Below are 18021 nucleotides of genomic sequence, written 5' to 3'. Positions count from 1 at the left end.
AGAAAGGAAACAAAATTTGACTGAAATTATTGCTTCACTAATTTACCTAAATGATAGATTCTAGCTGAAATAAAATAACTTATTCTCTTTCTTCACCCTTAGCGAGGGGCTAATTCAAACTTCATATTTTCTTTCCTAGCAGTTTGTGATGTGATTAATTTAATTAAAAGGATCAGTTTTAAATTTGGAGTCAAAATATTACAGAAAGCCAGTCTTGTAGTTATCTACGGCTTTTTGCACTACCTTCTTCAGGACATTTATTGGGGGGGAGGTATACTTTAAAATATGAAGTTCTGAAAGTGATGAAAATTTAATTTAAAATGTGTTCACACAATGATTTCATAAGTCAATAAAATTTGAGGATGAGCATTTTGATGAAAGTTAACATTGTTCAGAGTGATGTGGTAGAGATGATCCCATAGACCCCCCCTGCCTACTTTCTACCCAGAATCTATAATAATAAAAGCATAATATACTAATTAGACTGGACAGCCAAATGACCTTCTGGACATCCTTCCAGATGACCTTCCAGACGAAGCCAGGGCTGCGAGGGCCGAAACCCTTGCATGAATTTCATGCATCGGGCCTCTACTAGAACAATAATTCTTTGATTTACAGTTACAATGGTTTTGCCTATTGTGGTGTTTTAGAAAATGCACCTTACAATTCTTGTTGACATCTGCTTAATGTAGCTTCCACTCCTGAGAGCTGCAATTAGCACTGTGTCCTCAGGAGCTTTCCTTGTTTGGAACTGTAATTCAATTTGTCCTGAACAATATTTCTTCTAAGTTGAGACAAGATAAATATAAGCAAAAAAGGGTAGGAGAGTGTCCTATCTTCTGGTACTAGCTGATGTGATTTGGAAGGAGAATTCCTGAAGCAGCTTGAATTAACTATGTAATCCTGAGAAACAATGTCTTTCAAAACCTAGAGTAATTAAGAATGCTTGATCTCCCTGGGCAAGATTGTACTCTGATTAGTTTTATTACAATGATATGGAAATTGCAAAATATCAAGAGCCAGCCAGTTAGAGTTGTAGACTCCCTTTAGTGTCCAGCAAATTCTGTGACAAGAGAAATCTAGATATGGCCCACACTGCTCTTGCCTATACGTAGTCCAAAGGTGGGATTGTTCAGCCTCAAAAAGGCCCTAGACTCCAAAGAAGGTCTCACACATGCAGTGATGGAAAGAAAATTCATTCATTCACCCATCTATCTATTCATTCACTTTGTATTATGATCCTCTACTTGTGAGGCACTGCTTTATACCATGAGGACACAATAATAAAATGAAATAGATAAATAAAGTCAGTGCCCTCATGGAGCCTATACTATACTGGGAAGAGACAATCTTTCAATACATAATTATTATGTCAGTATTTATAAAGTAAATGCAATGGAGGAAATTAAGGCAGTTAAGGGGACAGAGTGACAGTGGGAATTACCATTTTACCTAGCATAGTCAGAGGATAGGGAGGAGGAGGTGACATTTTGAGACTGGAGGGAACTGGAATGGCAACTTAACATAGATCAGTCAGGCATTTGACTCCCATTATATAGTCCTAAGACCACCAGCAGGGGCATCACCTAGCAGCTTGTGAGAGATACTGAATCTCAGTCCCCACCTCAGACTTCCTGAATTAGAATCTGCATTTTAAAAACATCCCCCTGCCGAAACCGGTTTGGCTCAGTGGATAGAGCGTCGGCCTGCGGACTGAAGGGCCCTGGGTTCGATTCCGGTCAAGGGCATGTACCTTGGTTGCGGGCATATCCCCAGTGGGAGATGTGCAGGAGGCAGCTGATCGATTCTTCTCTCTCATCGATGTTTCTAACTCTCTATCTCTCTCCCTTCCTCTCTGTAAAAAATCAATAAAATATATTTAAGAAATAAAAACATCCCCCATGTGTGCACTAACATAGAAAAAGCCTAATGTAGTAAGATAGTAGTCAAATAGAATTGAAAAACAGATCTAACTTCTAGTTTCTTTTATCCTGTGTCCTTTATCTCTATATTATACTAGTGCCCCACTGCACGAATTTGTGCATATTGAAAGGATATTAATTAGAAAGTGGCCAGCAAGGTGGAATTGGGCAAGATGGACCAGACACGCCCTGGAGCCAACCTCCTGCAGCCCCTCCCTGGCTTGCCACAACTGGGGTGGTGCCATGGCTCTAAGGCAATTTGCGGGTCCCTCTGACAGGTGGGGTCCCTTGGCCTGGCCTGCGGGGATTGGGCCAGAACCAGCTCTCTGACATCCCCTCAGGGGTTCTGGATTGCAAGAGGGTGGTTCTTGGGTGATGCACCCTAGAATTGGGTTCCCTCCTCTCTGGTTCCTGGGTGTGTCACCTGAGAACCACTGCTGCCAAGTCACTGCAGCTTGGCAGCTCCTGTGCTGAGCATTTGCCTCCTGGTGGTCATTGCACATCATAGCTACCAGTCGGATGGTCGGATGGTTGCATAGTCTTTTATATATATATATAGATGTGCACATTTTTATCCTGCTTATGATAAAACAAATCAAAAGAAGACTAATTTGTATGGATAATTTTAATTCCAAAAAACATTTTTAAGATGGTAAGAAAATTTTCATACTTATCTAAATGTCAAAACTGTCACTAGTACTATTGAAGCCAGTCAAGATCATTGCACTATACCCTAGAATTGACTATGGAATTTGATAGTAGGAGCTGCGTTGCATTCACAGATGAGAGACAGGACTTTCCCCCCTACATCCTGGTGCTGGGCACAGGGCCAAGCTGTGATAGAGAAAATGGGGAGAAATACATCGACTGAGCTCTCTGCCCAACTCCATATCAGGCGTGAGCCAGGTAGTGTACTACCTCCTGTCCTTTGGCTAGGAGCCCAAGAGTTCTCAGCCCCTGCCTCAACCTATTGCACCCTTCCTGTGCTCCAGGGCACAGTACTGCTGCCCTGCCTGCCCAACCTTTCTTTATCCATTTTGAAAAACCAAGTCCTCTGCTTATGGCACAAATAATCATTTTCCCACCCTCTCAGAGTCAGGTCTTTGCACAAGGTACCAGAAGATTTGAAGCAGAGTGACTCACCATTATGCTTAAGCCATCACTAAAGAAACATCACTTGCTGACACTTATTCCAGTCCCAATTATCACTATATTTATAACATTGAATTGGACCTCTGCTAAAAAAATCAAAACAGAATTTAATAAAGATAAAACAATTAAAATAATAAAGTAATCAAGCTTGGGTGTTAATTTATTGTTTTTGAAAAGTGTCATATTTTATCCTTTTCTTGCTCTGTTCTTTTGAAGTGACCTTTGACTGTTCTTCAAAAATATACCAGACAGCATCTGACCAGCTCATTCTTTCTCTGCCCAACTCTATGGATTTCCATTCCATAAGCACAATGCTCAAAGCTGCTATGGTTGTATGTTGGGGCTATATTTGTATTAAAAATATGGCAAAATTCCAGATTATTTACCATGGACTCCAAGCATTCACTCACGGAGAAAAACGAGTCACTCAAAGGCATCTAATATGAGCAGTGGGGAGGGATGCAAATCACAGTATTTTTTCTTCTAGATATACCAATACTTTTTCTGGAGGTATTTTTAAGGATCTGTATATTATTATACTAGAAGCCCAGCACATGAAGTTGTGCGACCCCGCCCACCCACCCACAGAGCTCACAGTCCCACCCACCCACACCCGGCGTTAGGACCACAGGCCTTTTATAATATAGATTAGCAATGCCCCACATTCCTTACCACTTAGAAATTCTAAGTAAAAGATTTTTTGTCCACTCTAGTATTCTGAAAGGGAATTCATATACATTACTGAGGAAGATAATGGGCTACCTCAGGAAAATCAATCGCACATGCTGTCAGAGACAATGGGCGGTGGTATTCTTCACCAGACTTTGATCCCCTATGGTTTTTCCCTGCTGGGTATTCTGTGAAGGAAATATTCACTGCTATCCTCCTCAGTTCTCTACTTTAAGCTCTGCTTTATGCCTGGCTGGTCAGCCATACATAGGCTCCCTCATGAGAGTGTTGTGTTCCTCCCTATAGCAATCAAGTCACTGACAATTTGTTGCAGTGACATTTTCTTGAGTGAACAGTGCTAGACTATGAGGACTGCCCCCAAGTCAATATGAACAAAAATAATTCATCACCAGTGCCCCAGGGTGAATCCAAGAACTCTGTGACTTACAGATGTGGAACAAGGCTAGGACCTGCTTTGATATTGAGTCTGCTTCCAGATGATATTCTTTTCTTCATCATCTATTATTACCATTATTTCTATAAAATTATTTCTATAAAATTATTTCTATTATATCTAATTCCTAAGAACCACTTAAAACATTTACATTGAAACACATATGTAATTTGACCTTTAAAATATGGGGGGGGGGGGTGGAGTGACTTAAAGCATCCAAAGTAAGGGTTCTTGAGCTTTTATGAAAATTATAAATTTTCTCCCTAGAAAAATACAGATATCCACATTTTGACATCCATGGTTTAAAAAAAAAACAGGTTGCAAACTCAACTGCCTAAGAGATAGGCAGGTAACAGAGAGGCCTGGGAGAAATATGGTAAGAAGGCATGAAGCTTGAGGTGAACCAGGTCAGAACCTCATCTAAGCTCATCAGCTGTCAGTTTCTATCTTCTTTGCCAGGTGCAGTGTTACTGCGAAAGCTTCCAAATTCTCAAGAGAAAACCCAAGTTGAGAATTCTGTGTAAAATTTCTCAATGCCTAAGTTTTAGCAACTAATTTAGATTTGTTTAAAGCACTGTGCAGAGGAATAAGAAAGCAAACAAAAGGAAACCACAGCTGTGGCTGAATGGCAAGTATCTGAAGCATATATATTCTGTGCTGTTTTCAAAAGAGATTTATTTTGTCTTGATAATAAGTCCTTAGTGAAAAAGCTGGTATTTTCTCACAGAAAATTAACTATGTAAAGTGCTGTTGTCACTTCGCCTTTACAAGATGAAAACTTCAAGAGCATCCGAGGATAACGCCAAGGATGTCCTAACGAAGCCACTTCAGTCTTATAATGTAAATGAAAACTTTCATTAAAGCCACAGTTTTCCAGAAGACAGAAAATTTTGTCCTAAAAATTCCTGAGGGTAGTAGCTACTAATCAGGGGCTTCAACCTTTAAAAGGGCTTACAGCTATAAGAGCATGTTTGTTCTTGAACAGACTTCAAGCTGATTGGCCTTCCAAGATCAGCTAGATACAAAGTGTTCCCTCTGATGACTCTGGGAATCGAACTGTGAAATAGAGTTATTTGGAATTGTCCATGCAAGTGATAAAGAGCATCTGCATATAGTAGTCATTTGGTTCCTATCACTAAAGGCAGCACTAAGGTTTCAGTCAGCTCAACTTGAGGCAAATTACTAAGTAAACCTATTATGACTATATTTCTCAGAGAATTTTTTATTACCCTTCCAAACAGGTGGTTACTTTGGATGGCATAGACCCAACCATCTTCTGAGTGTGCCTGGAAAAGCAGCAGGAATAAAGCTTCAATTCTGCTCAATGTTCATTCATACAGATAGATGCAAATAAACACACTATTTAGAAAAGTTTCCCTAATGTCAACCAGTGTATGTGCCCCCAAAGCTAATTGTGCCACCAGGAAACAGTAAAACAAAAGATAAACTTCTATAGCTTAATAGTGTCTCCCTGTCCCGTTAGAATGGTCCCATCATGTGGTTGGGCATTTATCTGGCTGCAAAGCATCCAAACTCATTTTCCTGGCCCCTCTGGAAATTCCGTGAGTGACTTATTGCCATATAATAGACCTATTGTGCTTAGCCTGTCTAGTTTGTTCCAGAAACTCTGAGCTCTCACTGTTAAAATACCAGGACTCCTGTGGAGAGGACTCTTCTTATTTTTATGAGACGGGGAGGTTGTGCTCTAGGCACTTGGGCTCCCAGACTCCCCAGAGTCCTCTGCCTCAAGAATGGCATAGAAGCAGTGAGGCAACCCAACCAGAAAGGGAGCCGAGGTTCCATCAGTAACCAGTGTTTGTTTGACTAACTGCCAATGACTAATGGACCCAGCTCACTGCTTTGACTCTGGGAAAAACCTGAGAACTTTTGCATAATTCTGGCCGAGAGGGGAGGGTGATATGAGCAACAATGACTAGATTGAATTTCCTGCTAGCTAAACAAGAGGGACGTGCTGAGATAAGTTTAAATTGATTTTTTTAAAACTGAGAACTATTATTATTTCTTGCACTCCTGCATTTATTGAGAAAGGTTTATATCCATGATAACAATGATGATAATTGTACTCATAGCAACCTTAACAACATTGACATATAGTGCATTTTGGCTTATGCAGCATTTTCATTTATATGATCCAGACTGTGATCAGCCTGCATTAGTATCAGCATTCCAACAAAACACACAACACTTCTCATCCATGCTTACTAGGTTAGTGACACCACAAAGTAGAATGATCAAAGAGAAATTCCAATTAAGGAAATGAAATAGCTATTGAGCATCAAGTCAAAGTAGAAATAATGAGCTAAGAGATCTAATTGAAGAAGAATGTGAAAAATCAAATGTACTTCTAAAACATGATATTCTGCAATATTCAGAACTAAGGAATAGTTTCCACTTGCTATCTTAGATGCAAAATTGACACTCTCCTGGTGTGAATATTATTCTCTCAGAAGCAGCTACTGTTTGGGAAATCTGTCGGCACTAATGGAGTGAGCTCAATGCTGCTAGGCATTCTGATTGAACAGTAAGATCAGCTTCCTCAGCTACAGACCCAGTTTCTCAAACTAACTTTAAATGGTGTCTGGATGAGAGAAAAACTGTTTTAAGGGAATGAATGCAATTTATTGGATCTCAGTAATGTTGCTCAGTCCAATCCAAATAAAACTGAATCTAGCTCATGGAACACTGCATTAAGATTGGCAGATGTGTCTTTTCTAATGATAACATTTTAAAAATTAATTGAAAATATGGATTTTAGTAAGGCAACTTTATTTATTCAACAAATATTTACTAAGGATTTACTATTTGTTAGGCACTGTTTTTGTATACACACACACACACACAACATACACCAAGTGGTGATAAGCTCTATAAAGGAAAGTAAAACAGGTGAAGAACTTGATAAGATCAGCTGGGAGGAGTCCTATATTAGATAAGGTCTAGATGCTCAGGAAAGGCCCCTCTGGCCTCACAGATGAGAGATCAGAATGAAGTGAAGGCATGAGCCATGAAGACGTCTCAGAGACAAGCTTGGTGGACTGAAAGCATATTCATATCCAATGCAAAGGCCCTGTGACCAAGTATGCCTGGTGTGATTGAAGGACAGCTCAAAGGCCAATGTGACTAGAGCGACTAGAACACAGCGATCAAAATGAAGGTAGAAGGTTGAAGATGAAGTCAGACAGAACAGGAGCCAAACCATGTAGGTTGTGGGATGGTCTTGAGTTTTCTAATAGATGAGAGTAGAAGACTTCAGAGGATCTTGAATTGGGCAGCTATATGGTATGGCTTGTGTATTGAAGCATCAGTCAAGCTGCTGAGAGAATAACAGATTGCAGGGGGCGAAAGAGAAGCAGGCAGGCCACTCAGAGGCTGTTGCAATAGTGAAAGAGAGAGGTGATCACTGCTTAGAGTAGTGTGGGGTTGGTGAAAGTAGAGCATATGGATATATTTCAAAGATAGAACAAACAGAATTTCCTGATAGTTGGATGTGGGAGTTGTAGAGAAGGAGAGCGCATGATTACTCCAAGTTTTTTGGCTTAAGCACCTAAAGCAGCTAGAGAAGCTACTTTCTGAGTCAAAGAAGACTATAGCAAGGATCAGTGGCAGAATTAAAAATTTCATCTTGGACACCTAAGTTTTAAAGGTTTATTAAATCTCCAAGAGAAATGTCTGAGAGTAATAGTATATCTGAGCCTAGCATTCAGTAGAGAGGTCAAGGCTAGCGCACTCACTCTGAGAGTGAGTTCAAATGCATCTGTGTTGCATTTGAAACCATGGCACTGGATGAGAACCATTCCCATGATGGGACAGACTCTGCCTGCAGAGAACTCTTTAATTAAGGTGTTTCAATAATAACAATAACTTACACAACCTATACCACCATTATAAAACCATTAACAAACTGACAAAAAATAAGAAAAAATGAGAAAATTACAGCAAATATTATAAATATATTTTTTAGAGGGTACTATTTTTTCAAAAAGAATACCAGATATATAATACAAGCATGTGGAAGAAGTTGGTAAGGGGCTGAGCACAAAGGCAAATCTTACACTCACTCCCTAAGAATGTTTCTGTGTTGGGTTGCATTAGAAAGGGCAAAGTGGTGGTTAAAAAAAAAATAGCACCAACTCTGTGTTGTTTTACCCACTGTCATCAATGCTAGCAAATTCATCTCAGCTCCAAATCAGTGGTCCTGAGCTCTGGGCAGTTGGCAGCTGTGGTTATACCTGGGTCAGCCTGGGTGCTGCATTTCCCTTGCTTTCAGGACAAAGCCTTTGATTGCACTCTAGCAGCACTAATTCATTAGGCATTACAATTGCCAAGAAAGAGAAAGATTTTACCCTAAACTTACAGAGACATAAAAAACATTAAGTAACCTTACCAAGGTCACACCACAGTCTATGGAACCCGGCATAAGCCCTTTGAATATTCACCAGTGAAATATTTAATATTAAAAACAAGTTTTCTCAACGTACCACCAAAAGTAATGAACACTGCATTTTGTGTATGGAATGAAAAATGAGAATGCTCTAAGGGAAAACAGTGAAATGACTCACTATTGGTTCTAGTTGAAAGAAAAACACTCGTTACAAATGTCCCTGTGTTTCAAGCCATGTTCTAAAGAAATTCTGAAAACCTTTTACAATTTGTAAGGTCAAGATATTCCAGCTTATTGTAAAATGGGCTATAGTCAAAAGAGCCCTTTGCTGTAGATGGAGTCAAAAGACCTGGGTTTGAGTTCTGATTTCAATTACCACCCGAGTGACCTTGGACAATCACTTATGCTCTCTGAGCATCAACTCTATTATCTGTAAAAATGAGAATGATAAGACAATCACTACCAGGGTTGGTGGTGGGAGGGGGCGCGGGGGGAGCTTAGCAAGGATAACAGAAGTGAAAACTGCGCAGGTCGCAAATTGCTATACAAATAAAAGGTATTATTATAGGGAAAGGACACGAAAAGTATTTTCTCAGTTAGAAAATGAATGCATAACCACAGCTCGGAATTTCATTTAGGTTTTAAGCATAAAAAGCTCTGCCAAATGGAAACGGAGATGTGAAGTCGGGAGTGTTGGCTACTTTTCACTGCATTGGAACAGCGTGCCCTTGTTGGTCTGAACAAATCTGCCCCTTACTCGCTGTCAGGCAGCCTAATATCATAAATCCTGAGGGATGTGATGAACTCATTTGGCCAAGGTTTTCAGCTTGGGGCTAAAAATCTTGTGGAGCAAGCACTCTGGCCTCGCAAAACCACCGCGGAGTCATTAGTGTCCATATTGAGCAGATCAGGCTCTGATTCAGGCTTCATCACAAGCCATACCTTTGATATATTTTTCATGTTCACTGCATGAAACATTAATATGTGTATGTCACAATAAAGAGTGCAGTTTTTCATTAAATAAATAAAGAAGCACCGAACTTGAACAACAAAAGAACCATTTTAAAGCAGATTTCATATAGCAAGGAAAATAAAGCGATGTTGTCATTACACTTAAGAACTGCAGACATGACTTATAAGGAAATGGTAGAAAGGTCAGGCAGAGGGAATAAAATCCTTGACATGTCAAGTAAAGAAAATCGTGGCTGCTTTTTTTCCTCGGAAGCCTGTAATGCAGTCAACCTAATTCCTCCAGAGCGTTTCATACAAAAAGACCCAACTGAAAGCGAGCGTGACTCACAGCTGGAAAGACAGCATAACTCATGCAAGAGCTACCAAGATTTCCCAGTGAACTCTGTACTGCTGTTTTTGCCTTCCAAAAATTTTAGGAGTTCCATTAAAATTTGAAGCAGGGACACCAATATAGCACATGTCATACCATTTCTTCAGGAAAAAAAAAAAAAGTTCTGAATGTATTGCCCTTATTAGTAAGCCATCATTCCCATAGGGTAGTACTAAATTTTATTAAATGAATAACCTCATTTTAAAAATGCTATTAAGCCTGAGTAATTTTTCATAACAGCATCTCTTCCATAAGGAAAACATAAAGGTGTTTGTTCGTGGTGTTTTGGTCCTTTTGTTAGTTAGGAAATATAATCTATTTTATTAAACTGCCAAATTCATAAGAGAGTGGAGTTTATTTCTATTAATATGATGGCACAACCATAGTTAAAGTACTCTGATTGTTTTAGAGCAAAAGAGACAATTTTGCAATTTGCAATGTAATTGGACAATTGCTTTTCCATTAACTTGGATCTTAAATTTCTGAAAAGTTGCATGTATAACATCTATATTATCTATATCTATATGTAGATGATATAGATGATTAGATAGATAGATGATAGATAGATAGATAGATAGATAGATAGATAGATAGATAGATAGTCATTATATAGAGAGACAGAGAGAGATATGGGGGGGTGGGGTTGAAGTGTGTGTGTGTGTGTGTACTGCTAGAAAAAAACAAAACAGATGTTGACCACAGCTCTCACAAAATCCTTAGTGCAGTTTTGGCTGATGACTTATAGCAGTGATGGCGAACCTATGACACGCGTGTCAGAGGTGATACGCGAACTCATTTTTTTGGTTGATTTTTCTTTGTTAAATGGCATTTAAATATATAAAATAAATATCAAAAATATAAGTCTTTGTTTTACTATGGTTGCAAATATCAAAACATTTCTATATGTGACACGGCACCAGAGTTAAGTTAGGGTTTTTCAAAATGCTGACACGCCGAGCTCAAAAGGTTCACCATCACTGACTTATAGTTAAGATAGAGTGGAAATACTTTTTAAAGGAAAATTGGGTGAGATGAAAATGGTGGTGGTGATGGTGTGCAGGGGAAGTAGTAGAGACATTGGAACGGCTTTTTCTTGGGAAGACTTTCTTCCCGAACCAAAGAAATAGAGGCAATAAGAAAGTCTAGGCAGATGAAAGAGGCATTTCTGGGATAAGATTCATCCCATTTGGATCTGACCAATGTCAAAGGTTCAGGAAAAGAACAGAGTAGAAAATGACCCTGGTGTTGGGAGCTTAGGATTGGGTAGGGAAGTGACACCATGATCTGAGTTCAAAATATAGGAAGAGCCACTTGGGAAGAATGATCATAAATTCCATTTGCAGGGGGATAAAAGCTGCCTCTGATTCAGCCAGATGGAGACATAAAGTCAGTGTTGGGGACTACAAATCTGGAGTCAGGGAGGAATGTGAGGCAGAGCTTCTAAAACTTTAATGTGCATAGAAATCATTAAGGGATTTTGTTAACGCGCATATTCTAATTCAGTGGGTCTGTGGGAGAGCAGAGCTTCTGCATTTTTTACTAGCTCTCAGGTGATGCCAAATTGCTAGTCCAGGCACGACACTTTGAACAAGGCTCTCACTAAAATGAAGTAAACTGTACAAATAGGGTCCCTCATGTTGGAGGGAAATGAGCCTCAGATATGGACAAGCCAGGGTAGTCCATAAACTGACAGAGAAATAAGATTATAGCATGTAATATAATTTTGTTTGGCTGTATTTCATGTTTTCCCTTCCAGATGGAAACTCAATAAGGAATGCATGAGTTTAATCACACACACACACACACACACACACACACACACACACACACACACAATTCCATTTAAAATGACTGCATTGAACACAAACCTAAGATGTAAATTGGTGAATGTGATCATCTTGGAAGCTGCATTGCCAAATCAGAGGACAGGGTGATGGGTATGTTCACAGATTTCCCTGAGGGAAATGCTCCCTGATTCTATTTTTGCCACCTGCTTCTGTGTGACTATCTGGGGATCCCATTCTTCCTCCATTAATTAAAGAATTTGATCTAGAATACCTTATTTTTCTCTCTCATTTCCCCACTGAATGCTATACCCCTATTAAATCATTTATCTGAGTTGACTTCTATTGGCCATTTGGTGGGTGCTTCTGCCCTTCTATGGGGTGTCCATTGGGAAAGAGACCATATTTAGATCCTTTTTATGTTCAATCCCAAACCTTGCCTTACACATGGCCTTTGCTTGTAATAGCCGTTCACTGACATTCTGATTCCCTAATTTCAAAGTTAGCATCAATGTAAATGCTGTCATGTCTTAGTAAAAAGACTGCATGGTAGATGAGGATACATTTGTAATACCTTAACTAATAATTAAAAAAAAAAAAGACTGCATGGTAACCTGGATCAGTCCCTTTGCTGTGCAACCATCTGCTCAGTGTATGTCCCTCTGCTGCATGAGGTTGGGTGGGTGGGTGAGGGGTCTCAGAATCAGGGCTAAGAGATGACCTGAAGCTTTGAGAAGTGTGAGAACTGATTCTGATTCCTCCAAAATTTGCTTCTGTCTTTCTGTTTACAATCTCAACATTCAGGTTCTGGGCCCTTGGAGCTAATATCATCCAAATGTACAGACACTGGACTCTGATGCCTGGGCCCCAAACATTAGGAGGGAAGTGAGCTTACACTGGGTCCTTATTTACAATGAACCTGCTCCATATCCACTTCCTTGCAGTCGATATTCCTTCCTATAGGCCACACCTGGGTATCCCCATTAGCTGGAACCTGAATGGTTCCCTATGCTGACATATTATATCTATATTCCTTCTTGCCCACATCAATGTCATTTTTAAGCAATATATATCACTTCTTTGAGTTCCTGACTTTGTCACATTCCCCGAATACAGATTATGCCTTTGCTATCTTTATCTTGACTTTGTACCCAACTAAGCTGATGGCTGTTGTGCCTCGTGAGTCTCTTGTCACAGTCTTCTGATAACTTAAGTTGTCCTAATGGCCTTCCTAAACACCCTCTGCAGTACCATCTGTTCCTCTTGGCACTCACAAGCACCAGTAGCTTCTTTGGGTACATTCTGTTTATAATCCTTCCTGGCATTGTCATCACACTCCAGTGACACAGCTCATCGCCCCAGTGCTCAGTGGCTGCCACGATGAGAGAGAAGCCATGTGAGGTCCAGGAAGCTGCTCATTCAGACTCTAGTCTGATGATCACCACATCCGAATTATGGCTTGTGAAAGGGCCATCCGAACACATTGATGTTATTATGTTCTTCTAATGTGAGAATCCAGTGCAGTGCAGCAAAGAGACCTGGAGCAAGGCACCGCCAAATGGCTCTGCTCCTTATAATATGATGACAAATCTATACAGCAGGTGCCAGGCTAATGCTGCTCTTGGCTAGAGTAGGTTTGAAAGCAATACCGACAATAACTTCTACTCTGCAATCAGCCAAGAGTAGCATGTACCGAGCACCCAGACAACACAGGTGCCCAGTAAACCCATTGGGTTTGCAAAAAGGACACAGTGCCTTTCCCAAGAAAGTCCACCACCACACACACGTCAGTTCTAACACCTTCAAGAAATAAACGCAGATCTTGTAAATTCATTCTTAACCATAGTGATGGAGCTAAATGGTCTGTATTTCTCCCTCTGATTCCCTCATTGATCTTTGAACCTCTGTTAAATCTTTCATCTGTGCTGGCGCTCTATCAGCCTTTCGAGTGGTTTCCGCTGCCCTTCCATGTGGTGCCAGTCTCAGAAAGGCAGTGACCACAATCAGCTTCTTTTAATGCTCCACTCTCCATCCTCGCACAGCCCTTTACTCACAGGAGGTATTCACTAAATGACTGACTAAATTCCAACTCTAACATTCTATGACCATTTTAAATAGGTGAAGAGGGGCCTATTTCCTCCAACATCTCATATATTTATCAGTAGATAAATATTCAGTAATATCTCTTAAAGGGGTATACTGTATAATATTACAGCTATAAAAAGCCTTAGATATCATCTAATCCCAAACCAGGCCCCTTCAGTGAAGGAAAAGAAAGCTCCCAAAGCCAAATGTACTTCCCAAGCTAACTAGGTTCATTTGTGCCAGAACAATGAGTAGAACCCAGGCCTCATCTCCTCCAGTCTGATGCGGGGATTGGCACACCCACTCTGCTGTGGTCATTCTGAGCTGCTCACCACTACTGTCTCCATCGTGCTTCACGCAACTCAGCCTTCTGAGCTCTAACTCAGAGATGAGCATAAAAGATGGCATATTGTTTTCCTAATAGCATCCTATCAGCATCCAAGGCTATTTAGCCTTATAGGGCACACATCATAGGTAGCTCTACCTCAAGTTCTCAAGTAAGTTTTCTTCAATAAACAAAGGTCCTTCATGAGGACTGTCCATTCAGAGAAGGGCCCTAGGCCAGGCCACTCTGCTTCGCATCACTCACCATGCAGCCCTTCCAGTGGTGTGAATGTGGGCTGTGTTGTCTTAGATTGTCATGTTTTCAGCCTCACAGCAATTACTGTCCAGCCAGTTGCTATGCCAGTGTCCATAGAGGTGACAGTTTGCTATATCCTTTCCTTTGGTCTAGTATGAATTTCATCAATGAGCAGGACTGAGAGGAGAGGACATTTAGAAAAAGGAGTACTGGTCATAAAGACTATAAAAACCTTTGTTTAAAATAGAAAAAATAGAATAATGATGAGTTTTATACCACTGACTCTCAACCCTGCTCATAGAATGGAACTATGAGTGGACTTCTAAAAGCACCTGTACTTGGACCCAGTCGAGATCATTTAAGTCAGAATTGATGGAGGTATGACCATGTTTCCAACGTTCCCCAGATGGTCCTGATATGCAACAGAGCTAAGATCACTGAGTTACACTTTTCTGATTCCTCTATGTTGATGCCCTAGTGGTTTTATTTCCCTCCATCCACCATGCATGAGGTCTAGGAACATTAGCTCTTTCAGTCAAAGAGGCTCACTAAAGCAGTGAATGGGGCAAAGGAGTGTTTGTGAGGGAGATAAAATGGACATCCTCCAGGAAAGCATGTTAGAATCTCATGGGGAGGCGGGGGAGGGGTGGGGGGGGTTGGGGGTAGGGAGAAGCAAAGAAAATGTGTGTTGACAGAAAAAAAATTCCTCCCAGTGTTTCAGACCTCCAACCTCCTTGATGGTCCTAGACCTTTTCCAGGATTTTTCCTCTCCCTCCTTGGTCATATGGAAGTAACATCTAATTTCCTCTCACCTTGCTCCAGGCTCTGGTGCAGAGAAGTATTCAATAAGGCTCCTTGTTTTTCCTGATGGCCATCTTTAGTTCAAGTCTGGTTTTATTGCTTTTGGCTGAAGGCTGTTTCAGAGCTTACAGAGCAAATTCTGCTATAACCTGATCTTCGAAGTGAGTTATACCATGGGACTGAGCACCTATGTATACAAAAGAAAATAAAAAGTAACATTTTAGAAGCAATTTTTAAAACAAATAATGACTTGTATTATATTGTCATATCTAAAGAAGCTTTAGTTCTGACTTTTTAAACAGCCATTTCAAAAAGTCAGCATCTTAAATTTATTTACCCGTCTGTGTTACGTGAGAGACAATGTGCATTCTGGGTAGAGTATTGATCTGGAGTAAATATTAGTTGAAATTTATTTGAAAAGCACTTGACATGAATCCACATAGATAGTAAGAAAATATATATATTTCAAGACCTGTATATATATATATATATATATATATATATATATATATATATATATATATATATACAAGACCTGCTTTATCAAGCCTCCCATTGCGGGCCTATTGGCTGGCAGGTAAATACCAGCTGGTCATTAAAGTGTGAGTTTGGGAGGAATAATGGTGTCAGGGAGACTAAGTTACTATGAGCACTTTGGTTCTCCAGTTTCACTTTTCTTGAGCTTTAGGGGAAAATGCATTATACAAAAAGAAAACATCAGTCTCCAATAGATAAGTAAATAAGAGTTAATCAGTGCAACATGGAAAGTGAACATATAATTTAATAAAGTAAGGGCCGGAACATTTTCCCTTCAATTATCTGTGTTCAATTAGTACAATTTTATCATGTGCTTATGGTGAATTAAATTAAAAAGACAGGATAAAAAGCAAAGACATGAGATTTTTTAAAAATACAACAAAAGTAAAGAGATACATATAATTTTAATTTGATTAAATCTGTTTTGCCTTGTTAAATAGTGCTTTCAGAGGTTACCTTGAAAGGAGGAGAAAAAAACTATTAAAAAAGTATTAAACGTAGTACAAGGAAATATCCCACTTAAATAAAAAACATATATAGAGCATCTACCTGGAGACAGGCAGTGTGCTTTGAGTCCATAATGGAGCCCATGCATTTTCTCAAAGGAGTTTACATCAAGTGTCACATCCCAGGCAAGACTTCTGGTACCCTGTAGACCAGGTCGGGTATCTGAGACACCCTCTCATAGGGCCCTTCCCTTTTCCTTCTATAGCACTTTCTGCGACAGTCTTAGAGGTTTGTTTTGAAGTGTATCGATGTCTGTGTTCCTAGACCATCAGCTTCCTCAGGGAAGTCACTGTTTTTGTTTTTCACTAATGGATTCCCAGAAGCTAGAATAGTGCCTGGCACAGAAAACATGTTCAATGAATATTTGTCAAAGACTAAACCAATGAATAACAATGACTAATAGAGAAGATAGGAAGTAATAAGTAATGAAAGAGAGAGAAGAAGCAGGGAGATGGCCACATGTCTAATTGATAAGAAAAAAAATTCATAAAGTGGAAGACTTTTTCCCCCCAAAATGACATATTATTGAATTGTTTCTCCAAGAGGGGCATGAGTGTTTTAGGAGCCTTTGTATTGTTTGTAATATTCTCATTGAAGTGTAATTGACATACAATAAACTTCACATGCTTAATGTGTACAATTTACTACGTTCGACATCTATATGTACCTGTGAAACCGTAACCACAGCAGAGATCCATCATCTCAAATAAGTGTCCTTGTGCCCCTGTTCCTTCCCGAGTCTCAGTGCCTAGATAACCGCTGATCTCCTTTCTGTTACTCTGGATGAATCTGCATTTCCTAGCGTGTCACATGAATGGAATCATAAAGTATATACTCTTTTTTTGTCTGGCTTCTTTTACTTGGCATAATTATTTTAAAGTTCACCAATGCTAATTGTGTATATTAGTCATTTATTCATTTTTATTGCTTAGTAATATTACATTATATGCCTACATCACAATTTATTTATCCATTTATTTAACCAATTAAGTTGTCATCATATTCACATATAAGCCATTGTGTGGGCATATGCATTCATTTCTATGGCATAAAAACTCAGGAGCAGAATGGCTGATGATATGGTATACACATGATCAAATTTTTAAGAAGAGTTTACTAAAATAGTTGCTTCATTTAATGTGCCCTATAATAGTTTATGATAGTTACAGTTGCTCCACACCCTCACAAAACTTGGTAAGGTCAGTCTTTTAAATTGCACACATTCTAATAGGTATATAGTGGTGTCTCCTGGTTTTAGTTTGCATTTCTCTACGATCTACTGATGTTGAATGCCTTTTCATGCTTATTTACATCCATAAGTATACTTTGGTAAAGTATCTCTTCCCATCTTTTGCCTATATTATATTACTTTTGGTTTTTATTATTGAATTTTGAGCATTTTTATATAATCTGGATACAAGTTTTTATCAGAAAGGTGGTTTGCAAAAATGTCATATCAGCCTGTGATTTGGCCTTTCATTCTCCTAACAGTATCTTTTGAAGAGCAGACAGCTTTAGTTTTAATGAAGCCAGAGTCATAGCTGAAATCCTGCAGAAGGAGAATCCTGCCTGGCTGGATAGTTATTTGCTTTCTAGTTTACCCAAAGGAAGTGGAGTCATTGCTGAAATCTGTGTTCACGAGGCAATAATTTGGATATGCATCACTAGCCATCATGCTGCCTTCTCAGATCTAATTTTCAAACCAGGAAAGTACTGCAATGACTACTCACATACGCTTCCTGGGCCTGAACAGCACCCTAGTGTTAGGCATTCACTAATTAGACAA

General features: G+C 39.5%; 1 protein-coding gene across 1 annotated transcript in view; it reads right to left on the bottom strand.

The window, feature by feature from the left end:
* Positions 1–18021, bottom strand: part of FRK (fyn related Src family tyrosine kinase) — a 315749-nt gene that overhangs the window by 20795 nt on the left and 276933 nt on the right. Inside the window, exon 10 of the mRNA XM_036317934.1 lies at positions 15203–15378. The gene's annotated coding sequence lies outside the window, so the exon portion shown is untranslated. The remainder of the gene's footprint in view (positions 1–15202; positions 15379–18021) is intronic.

Source organism: Myotis myotis, unplaced genomic scaffold (genome assembly GCF_014108235.1).
Source record: "Myotis myotis isolate mMyoMyo1 unplaced genomic scaffold, mMyoMyo1.p scaffold_m19_p_7, whole genome shotgun sequence".
Classification (NCBI taxonomy): Eukaryota; Metazoa; Chordata; class Mammalia; order Chiroptera; family Vespertilionidae; genus Myotis; species Myotis myotis.
The sequence above is the reverse complement of the archived record's forward strand: the minus strand, read 5'-3'. Positions and strand labels throughout refer to the sequence as shown.